This window comes from Macaca fascicularis, chromosome 4 (assembly GCF_037993035.2).
Source record: "Macaca fascicularis isolate 582-1 chromosome 4, T2T-MFA8v1.1".
Taxonomy (NCBI): domain Eukaryota; kingdom Metazoa; phylum Chordata; class Mammalia; order Primates; family Cercopithecidae; genus Macaca; species Macaca fascicularis.
Genome location: NC_088378.1, coordinates 4848080 through 4858773, shown reverse-complemented (window position 1 = coordinate 4858773; position 10694 = coordinate 4848080). Strand labels below are relative to the sequence as shown.

Sequence of the window (10694 nt, the reverse complement as noted above, 5' to 3'; positions counted from 1 at the left end):
GGGTGGCAGAGCGAGACTCCGTCTCAAAAAAAAAAAAAAAAATGATGCTTACAAACTGAGATAGGTTGTCTTGATTGGACTCTGGTCACCCTGTTTAGGAAACAATGTAATTGTACAAGCTATGGTCTTCTCCACTGAGTTCAAGGACTCAGGAAATTGTGTACTAGGTTTCCTGAGACAAAGCACCACTTTAATCAAATAATTAGTTATTTTGGTGTTTTTAAAGCACAGCCCACAACAAACCATTATTTACTGTGCACCTAATGTATGCAAAGTAGCAAAAGAAATAGAATTCGCTATTATTTTTTTTTTAAGTTGAATTATTTCTGGTGCCAGAACTAATTATTTAGTTATAATCACTTTAGCATTGCTGCTACGTATATACTTTTATTAATTATCTATCTGATATAAATGTCTTCAAATAAGGACATTAATGGAATAATGCCCACCTGGAAAATGTTTGCTAAAAACAATAAATGATAGGATTTTTAAATCCATCAAAGTCTGCCAAATACTAGCACTTTCACTTGTGTCTTTGCTCCTACTAAATAAATAACACTTATTATATTAGAATCCTTTAAGTTAACCATTTTATCTTGGTAGTTGTCAACTCTGAGAGAGCAAATCTGTAGAGCTCTAATTCTGCAACAAAGGCAAGTTTGTGATTTTTGAAATGGGGAAGATTAGAATCTGCCCTCTTCAGGCTTAAAACAGAGGATCCTAAATCAGGCTCCTCTTTCCTGGTGGACAGAGGTGGGGAAAGGCATGATTATATAGACCAGCTTGGCTGGATCTGTTTTCTTTCATTCAGGCTTCAAAGTACTGGTCATGCCAAGTTTCATGTGGAAGGACGGTAGAGCCCGATAAACCCGCCCTTGGCAGTCCTGAGAGAGATGGGCTGGTGCCTCCCTGACTAGGCCTGTGGTCAGTGCTTTAAGTATCTTGCTCTGCACTGATCTCGTCCTTTGTTTTAACCTAGAGATTTACAACTCAACAAATGTCATCATCAGTGTTCCCCGGATGAGAAAAATCAGTGGCTTACGTGTTCATAGCTATTTGAACAGGAAAAAAAATGGGCTTTGAATTTTTCCTCCAAAATATTGTCACCCCTGAAACACATCTGAAAGCCTGGTTTTGAAACCCGCGGTAGCAGAGCCTACGTGTTAGTGACTTGAGGAGGACAGGGAGGTTGGGTGGTTCCACTCTGCATGCGAATCCTCTGAATTATACTTTTTTTACTCTGCTATTTCAACAGTCCACTTGACATTAATGCCTACTAATTTGGGTACATGTGGGTCTAGATCCTTTAAATGAAGAAAAAATCAAAAGCATGAAAAAGTGAAAACAAATTTAAATTTTGCAATTCAAGGTGCAATAAAACACAACCATATCCTTTAAACATTGAATTACATGGTAAGTCTCCAGTTAAAATGGAAACTGAAAGATTAATAAACTATACTATTGAGAAAGTAATCCATTTTTAAAGTACAACTAATTCAAAACAGCATACATTTACTAAAAGCCTTAACTATAGTCCTGTCCTAAGTATAATTAAGTAAATAATAGAATAAACCCAAAGCTTGATACTGTTTATATGGCTTGGAAGTAACTCCCAAGTACCTCTGAGCCCCATGGATAGGAGCCTTGTCCTGAGTAAGTCCCTTCATTTGTCTCGGTGTTAATTCTTCTAACTGTAAAATGAAAATTCTTTTCTCATGGAAAAATTCCCCTCTCTTCCTGTTTCCTTATAAGGCCCCTTGAATCTATTACCTTCTACTCCTCCTTACATTCCTCCAGCATTAAATAAGGTGTTTAAACACAAGGTGAGTCATTTTCTTTCTTTTTTTTTTTTTTTTTTGGAAATGGAGTTTTTTGCTCTTTTCACCCAGGCTGGAGTGCAGTGGCATGATCTCGGCTCACTGCAACCTCTGCCTCCCAGGTTCAAGCGATTCTCCCGCCTCAGCCTCCCAAGTAGCTGGGATTACAGGCATGTGCCACCACGCCCGGCTAATTTTGTATTTTTAGTAGAGACAGGGTTTCGCTCTGTTGGACAGGCTCAGGTAATCCACCACCTCGGCCTCCCAAAGTGCTGGGATTACAGGCGTGAGCCACCGCGCCCCGCCAGGTGAGTCATTTTCTAAGTTGAAAATTCATTCTAATTGTATTTATTGTCAACATAACTATGTAAAATCTGCCTAATTCCTCAAAAGTCAGTTTCAACAATGCATTTGAAGGCAGATCCTTTCTCTGCCCATCACCGACTAAATTCCTTAGCTTTTGGGCCTAGGAAAATGACATGAAAATCCAGCACGATGACGTCATGCCACAAGAAGGTTAATGTAAGAGAACCTCTAGCAAGTGAGACTGCCAGGTGGGCCCCTCCAGGACTCTCTGCTCTGAACTCAGTACACACAGCTCCTAAAAAGAGGAAACTGACGCCGGAGTGGTTGAAGAGCCAGAGGAAGTCTAACATTTAGGATACTGAAATTCAGATCTCCCTTCCATAGTCCAATTAACATAGACTTCAAAGTCTGCATGATGGACTTAGAAGTGAATGCAGGTTGAGCCTTAGACTAGCATAAAGTAGGGAGCAACATCCCAAATTATGGTAAACACTGAAAATATAGTAAATGTGCCTTAGACTTTGACTCCATTTATTTATAATTAGCAAGAAACAGATTCCTTTAATGATTCCAAGGTGTTAAAAAGTGTTACAAAAAATTATTTCTGAAGCACCTCATTCAGACAGACAGAAAAGGGTGGAAGGGCATTAGGGGCTGGAATGGTGCCCACTCACCCTGGCTGCCAGGCACAGGGCACATTCTCGTAAACATCTCCCCTTTCCCTTGTTGGGAAGACACAGGGTTGGATGAAATGATTTCCAAAGTCTGTTTAATAAAATTGGTCAAATTTTGCAATTTCCACATCTTTGGTCATGAGAAAAATGAAGTCACTAAGTAAATGATAGCCTTTAAGATGTTCAATTAATCCATCTCAGAGACAGAAAAGCTTTGACAAAAAACAAAAACAATTTTGGTGCCCTGGAGGCATCAAAAATTAGGTACCACCAATATTTGCTGGACATGATTAAACACTTCAAATTTTTTCATTAGAAGTTGATGTTTTTCCTATTTTTACTCTTAGTAGGTACTAGTTAAAATTCTACTTTTATGACGAAATGCTATTTGGAGTAGAACATGTGTTCTTTAATGCCTTTAAGTATCTTATTAGAGATCGTTTTATAATTTCCTCATAGGAACATGATTCAAAGTCTACTGCATTTAAATAATTATTTGCCCTACACACACAACAAAAGCATTAGGTGGGCATTAGTATAAATTCCATACAAAATGTCACTTCTTTGAAGCCATCTGAATCTCCCTGAGACTATTTCCTAAAAGCCTGACCTATGGCTTTAAAACGGAGGACGGGAAAAATGCCAGTTGCAACCTCGTGGCTCTCATTAAGGGGTCACTGTCAGAAATTGGTTGAGGAGAAGGAGAAGGAGGGGTAATTTCCCTTTAAAATGGAGAGGAGCTTCTTTTCGAAAGGAAATTCGCTGAGGAAGTTGTTTTAAAACAAATAAATGTTCAGGATGAAGCCAGCAAAAGGTGTGAAGGGGCCCGCTTTGATTTTCCAATTTGTGTATTTGGGCTCAGACAAGGACAACATTTTATGCACATATTAATCGAATGCAAATACGCCTCCCGTGAGGACAGAGGTATTTGACGCTAAGTATTGTCAACAGAAAGGTTTTTGGTGTATTTTTTAATCCCATCAAGGTGCCTATGGAGGGGGCAGTACCGGGGGAGGTGGGACGTCCCTGTGCCTGGGAATGGAGTCCGGGCTGGACTTCCAGATGGGTCCAGAGCGAGTCATTTACGGAATTATCTCCACATCAATGAGTTTTCGGAAAGGTGTAAACATCTCCTTCCAAGTCTTCAGGTGACTGTGTTTATTTAGCCCCCTCCTCCTCTCCCCCAGGAGCTCTGGTTCTTCAACTCAAGTGGGCATCCATCACCTGGGGGGCTTGTGACAACAGTTTTCGAGGCCCCACCCCACCTGAGGCCACAGCTCTGTGGGGCCAAGGATGTGCATTTCTCACAAGTCTCCAGGTGACGCTGGTCCAAGACCACACCTTGAGACCCGCTGCTGTTAAAGCATCGGTGTTGATCCTCAGATGCTCCAAAACTTTGCTTGTTCCTACAAAGGGGGACAGCAAACTGAAACTTTTACTACATATTGGATAAAGAAGTTGTGCTCACTGGACACCAACAGGAAGCTTGTTTCCAAAGGCTTATTAAGCTGTGCAGGGTGAAACCTATCATGAGGTGACGGTGGGCGAAGTCTTGGAGGTGAAGGAAATCTATCTTTTCAAGCCCAAGTGCTGGTTTCTTGTCTTTTTTGTACAGAAAGGTATTCAGACACAGATTATACCATGCAGTTAGCTGTGGACACACCTAGAGAAACCCGAGTTGCTTTTCATTTATTCATCCATCGTTCACTCATTCAAAAACATGTATTAAACGCCTCCTGTGTGCAGATGCTGTTCTGGGCTCTTAGGAAACGTGGGTGAACAGTGGACTCCTTGGCCCTGTTAGGTGGGAGAAACAGTGAAGAGGCCTAAGATTGAGGTGCCATGGTCTGGAAGGAGGTGACCTGTGCGATGACAAAGCCAGGAAGGTGGGAGAAGGGTCCAGAAGTGGGCAGCGTGGGGCAGCTGAGAAGGGGATGGGGGCTGGTGGCAGGTGAGCCAAGGTGAGGTGGTGGGGAGGGAGGGGGCTCTTACCAGAAAGCGGTCCCAATCCAGACCCCAAGAGATGGATCTTGGATCTCACGCAAGAAAAAATCCAGGGCGAGCTCAGACAGTACAGTGAAAGCAAGTTTATTAAAAAGGAAAGAATAAAAAAATGGCTACTCCATAGGCAGAGCAACCCCGAGGGCTGCTTGTTGCTCGTTTTTATGGTTATTACTTGATGATATGCTAAACAAGGAGTGGATTATTCATGCTTCCCCTTTTCAGACCATAAACTGTCATGGCGCTGGTGGGAGTGTAGCACTGAGTACTATCAGAGGTCGCTCTTAGCGCCATCTTGGTTTGGGTGGGATTTGGCTGCTCCTCTACTGCAAACAGTTTTATCGGCAAGGTCTTTATGACCTGTGTCTTGTGCTGACCTCTTATCTCATCCCGTGACTTAGAATGTCTAACTTACTGGGAATGCAGCAGGTCTCAGCCTTATTTTACCAAGCCTCTACTCAAGATGGAGTCTCTCTGGTTCAAATGCCTCTGACAGAGCCTCTGACGGAAGAATGCTCCCCACAAAGGGGCCCTCGAGGGCAGAGGGCCTGCCCTGGACCCTGACTCCATCCTCAGGAAGCAGTAGGGAGGTCGGAGGGGTGAGCAGGGAGGACAGGAGGATGAAGGAGCCTGATGCTGTGCTGAGAGGAGGCAGGTGTGCACAGGTGGGCACAGAGTGGTGATGGGGACCTGGACTTGTCCAGGTGGGAGGGGCTGTGGCCCAGACCAGGGGCTTCAGGGACAGGGATGAGAAGCAGGAGGATGCTGGATACAGTTCTGAGGAAGAACTGTTTTGCTCTTATTGGGATTCCATGGCCTTGGCCTTCATCCTTGTCTAGAGGGGTTGGTGCCAACTGTACCTCTGCAGGAGGGGTGTGGGCTGAACCCAAGGCTCCCTAGTGCAGCATTGTCCTGGCCTGAGCTTCTGCCACAGTCTGACTGGAACAGCACTAGGCCATTTATCTGTTTTCATGGTAGGTGTCCCTGACGCTACCAGCTCACGCTACATTTGTCAGTGGGTCGCCTGGACGGGTTCCTCGGCCATCTCCTTCCCTTCAGGTCACTTGTCTTTTATGCCAGCAGCCTGCACCCCTCATCCACACAGTTTCTCCATTTCCCCTAAGTCAGTGGCCACTTGGACCTGCCCCCCGAGACACTGGGTCAGGCTAGTGCTCAGGACAGACGCCAGCACACCATCCATTGGTTAAGTACACACTTTAGGATGGCGTCTTTCATGCGGGCAGTGAGAAGCTTGTCACTGGGACCCCAGCAAGGTTCAACACAGATAGACGGCTCCGTCCCTAATTCCCAGGGACTGTCCTGAAATTCTCCATAGTCTGCCATCGAAAAGGAGACATGGGATGTCCCCCTTATGTGGCCAGGCTGCCTTGCAGCCCCCAACCACCCAGCTGAGGCGGGGGGGTGTGGCCCACTCTTCATTACTGGTGCCACAGAGGTGCTGCCTCAGGGCAAAGTGGCCTGTGATAGATGCCATTTCACTCATCTCAACCCAGCGGAGGACAATGCTCTCCATCTGTGTCCCATAGACAGAGAAGTCACTCCATGACTGACTCTCTCCCCTTCTGTCTGAACCCACTTCTCAGCACGTGTGTGTGTCTGTGTGTGCACATGTGTGTAATGTGTGTCTCTGTGTGCTCATGTGTGCATGTGATTTTGTGTATGCTCATGTGTGTCTGTGTACGTGTGTGTATCTGTGTGTCTTTGTGCATGCTCCCAAATGTCTGTGTGTACTTATGTGTCCGCTTGTGTGTATGTACATGTTTGTATGTTTGGGGGGGCAGAGGAACAAGTAAGTGTGTGGTGTTGAGCTGTGTCAGGGGCCAATATAGTTTACAATAATGACATATTGGTTTTTTATCTTTCTTAGAAATTTGTGGATCTCTCATTAGCATCTTTTAATCTGTGAACACAATTAAGGGGAAATGGTTTACCTGCGTTGTATATTTGGGGCCATGTCATCACCAGCTCCCTCTGGGTGTACCATGTGCTCACCTGCAAGGGCGGCTGACGGGTCCAACATCACAGTCATGGTCTCTGTCACCTGTTGAGTGTGCTGAGGGATCTGTTTCACACAAACAGATCCCCTTAACCTCAAAGCCACCCCAAGGCATGGGTACCGAAGCCTGACTCACAGATGAGCAAACCTCAGCCCCAAGAAGGGAAGCCCCCGACCCAGGCCCTGCACCCAGGCCCTGGCCCTCCACATGTGGTCACAGCCCCTGGCCCCACCGGGCCCTTCACTGGTGATGCCCACGCCTCCCTGGCCAGGCTGCTGCCACTTGCTCAGGAGGGCAATGTCTCCAGTGTTCTCACAGAACTGGCTGGAGAAAGCTTTGGGGTGACCCCAAACTCCCTCCACCGAACCCGTGAGCCTGCCTGCACCTCGTCTGTCCTGCTGGCTGGGGCTGGGGAGTGGGCGGTGGTCGTTAGGGGTGGGAAAGGCGGTCTTCCTTCCCCAGGGTCCTGCTGGCTGAGGGGGTTGTTGTGGGATGTGGAGGAGAGGCTCTTCCTCCTCCAGGGTCCTGTTGTCTGGGGTGGGAGGGCGCTCGTGAGGGGGTGGGGGAAGAGGGTGTTCCTTCCCCAGAGGGGTTGGGGGGTCTGGGGGGAGGTATGAGGGGTGGGGAGAGAGTTTTCCTCCCCAAGGGTCCTGCTGGCTGGGGAGGGTGGGTATTAAGGGGTCGGGGAAAGGGCCTTCCTCCCATGGAATCCTTGCCTCAAAAGGGTCTTTCTTCTCTGGATATCGCGTTTCTCGGTTTTAAAACTCAAGGGATGAATCTAGGGGATCCCCAAGGATTCACACAGCCTGGGGTGCCTCTGTTCATTCGTGCTGGTTACCCAGGGCAGGCGTCTGGGGACCAGCATATGTTTTGGGGGTAAGCGTTTTTTAGGTGCAGAGGCCCCGCCCGCCGCCCGCGCCGCTTCCTCTCTCCGGCTCTAGAGGGCGCCCTGGCACAAGGAGCCGCCTCGCCCAGGCTGCTGGTGCAGGTTTCAAGGCTCATGCTCTATCCCTGGGACCTTGGACGACCAAAAGCTGCGTGAATTTTTCACATGCATTCATGTGAAAGAAAACTGACTTCTAAAAAGCGTTATTAGAATTTGCAACTTTATGTTCACAAAGTTGCCAATTCTCAGAATTTTTCCGGAACTACAGACTTTCGGTATAAATGTATAGTGATATTTCCTGCCACTAATAATGGCTCTGTTGTCAGACGAACGGAGGACATCAAATACAGAAACACTAAAGACTCCACAAAGTCAGCTTGTTAGCAGTAACACGAATAGTTGCCACCTGTTCCAGCGGGATCTGCTGCAGTGCCCTTCCTGTCTTCATCTCGCTGGGCTTCTTTCCATATGCCTTTTTGTATGACCTTTCAAGATTTGTGACAGCCTGAGACACACACACACACACGTGTATCATATTTTCGATCAGGATATTTTTACAGAAAAATATTTTTTCCCCCCAGGACAGTCTCTCTCTGTTGCCCAGGCTGGAGTGCAGTAGTGTGATCTCAGCTCACTGCAGCCTCCACCTTCCAGGTTCAAGCGATTCTCCTGCCTCAGCCTCCCGAGTAGCTGGACTACAGGTGTGTACCACTGCGCCCTAATTTTTGTATTTTTAGTAGACACGGGGTTTCACCATGTTGGCCAGGCTGGTCTCGAACTCCTGACCTCAGGTGATCCACCCGCCTCAGCCTCCCAAAGTGCTGGGATTACAGGCGTGAGCCACCATGCCCAGCTGGAAAGATTTTTTAAATACTGTGTTTTCCCACGCATTCAATAAATTGTGGTTCCCTATGACAGTGGCTAGGGGTGAGGTCATGGAGCTCCGTGTGTCTGTGTGCCCACACCTACTCCTAGACAAGAGCACGGACGAGCTGATTGTAAAAACACACCTTTCCTGAAGTGCAGTGCTATAGACATCGAGGCCTCTGGGCTGCATCACAAAAAACAACGTGCCACAAACTGGCCATTCTTTCCCATGCTCACTAAGGACACAGAATAAGAACAATTACTTACCGAGAAGAGAAAGGCTTTCATGAGAAAGAGAGAAATGAAGAACCAGGAGAGATCATCCAAAGCTCATACCAACGCTGCTGAAAAGGAAATTGTCTTTCCAAGTACAGCGACACCGCGAAACTCAACCAAGTGACCGGCTCAACACAGCGGCAGCCTCTGCCGGGGCTCTGGGTGACAGAAATTCCCTGCCTCCTTCAGCTCGGCCACCATGAGCTCCTCCCCAGGGCTCTGCTCTGTCCTCGGCTTTCCCTTCTCAAGCAGCACTCTGGATTTCGGTAGCCTGGCAACGAGGTTAGGGGGTGGTGGTTGGGGGAAAGAACCCTGAGCTGGTGGTTTGTCAAAGGCACTTGGAAACCCAGCCAAAGGGGTCCTGGCTGGGAGTTATGGAAAGTACAGAGACATCACAGGAAAAACATTTTCTGCATGATTTTGTCTTTATTTTGCCTTGTCTTTCTCCCACTGGCACCTATATTAATCTCTTCTTGAGGTTAGCAAATACGCTTATTTTTAAATTGAGATACATAATTCGTATACCATAAAAATCTCTCTTTATACAATTCAGTGGTTTTTAGTATTTTTCCAAGGTTATGCAGCTGTCTTCGCAACCAATTTTAGAACATTTTCACTGCCCCTGTACACAACCCAGTACCCATTAGCAGTCACTCCCCATTTCCCTGTTGTTGGCCTCTGGCAACCACTAATCTCCTTTCTGGCTCCATAGATGTTATGGGCTGAAACTGTGTCCCCCAAAATTCATATGTTGAAGCCCCAGCTCCCCATACCTCAGAATGTGACTGTAGTTGGAGACGGGGACTTCAAAGAAGTGATTAAGTTAAAATAAGGTTGTATGGGTGGGCCCTGATCCAAACTAACTGGTGTCTTTATAAGAAGAAGGCACTAGAACACCAAGAGACCCGGGCACAGAGGGTCGACCATGTGAGGACACAGTGAGAAGGCGGCCATCTGCAAGCCAAAGAGGGAGGCCTCACCAGGTGTCAACTCTGCCAACACCTTGATCTCAGACTTCCAACCTTCAGAACTGTGAGATGATAAATTTGTTACTTAACCCACTGTCTGTGGCACTTGGTTATGGTAGCTCTGGTAGATGAACGCGATAGATTTTCCTCTTCCAGATGCTTCACATAAATAGTCATACAATGTGTGGTCTTCTGCATCCGGTGTCTTTCACTTAGAATAACATTTTCAAATTTCATCATGTTGTGCATATATGTATGTATTTCATTCCTTTTTATGGCTGAATAATGTTCCATTGTGTGGACAGACCACATTTTGATTATCCACTTATCAATTGGCAGACATTTGGACTGTTTTCACTCTTTGACTATTATGAATAATACTGCTATGAAAATCATATATAAAGTTTTTTGTGAACATATATTTTCAGTTTTCTTGGGTAACTGATTCCACATAGAAGGGGAATTTCTGGGTCATGTGATAACTCTATGTTTAACTTCTTAGGAAACTACCAAATTGTTTCCCAAAGCGCCTGCAGTACTTCACGTTCCCACCAGCAACATATAAGGGCTCCAATTTATCCATATTGTAGCCAACACTTGTAATTGACCATCTTTTATGTGTGCGTGTGTGTTTGTACATGTTTTTTGTGTGTACACATTTGTGCATGTGAGCGTATATACATTTTGTGTGTGCAGATGTGTTTGTACTTTTTTGTGTGTGCACATTTGTGCATGTGTGAATGTGTGTGGGTTTTGTGTGTACAAGTGTGTTTGTACTTTTTTGTGTCCACATTTGTGCATGTGTGAGCGTGTGTGCATTTTGTGTGTATGTGTGTGTTTGTACTTTTTGTGTGTGCACATTTGTGCATGCGTGAGTGTGT

At 46.0% G+C, this 10694-nt stretch overlaps 1 long non-coding RNA gene across 1 annotated transcript; it reads right to left on the bottom strand.

The window, feature by feature from the left end:
* Nucleotides 1-2640: 2640 nt before the first annotated feature.
* On the bottom strand, nucleotides 2641-9103 carry LOC123573079 (uncharacterized). The gene is made up of 2 exons (XR_012433274.1): nucleotides 8837-9103; nucleotides 2641-4203 (listed from the first exon to the last, which is right to left on the bottom strand). It is a non-coding gene; the product is annotated as an uncharacterized lncRNA (long non-coding RNA).
* Between the last annotated feature and the right edge of the window lie 1591 nt (nucleotides 9104-10694).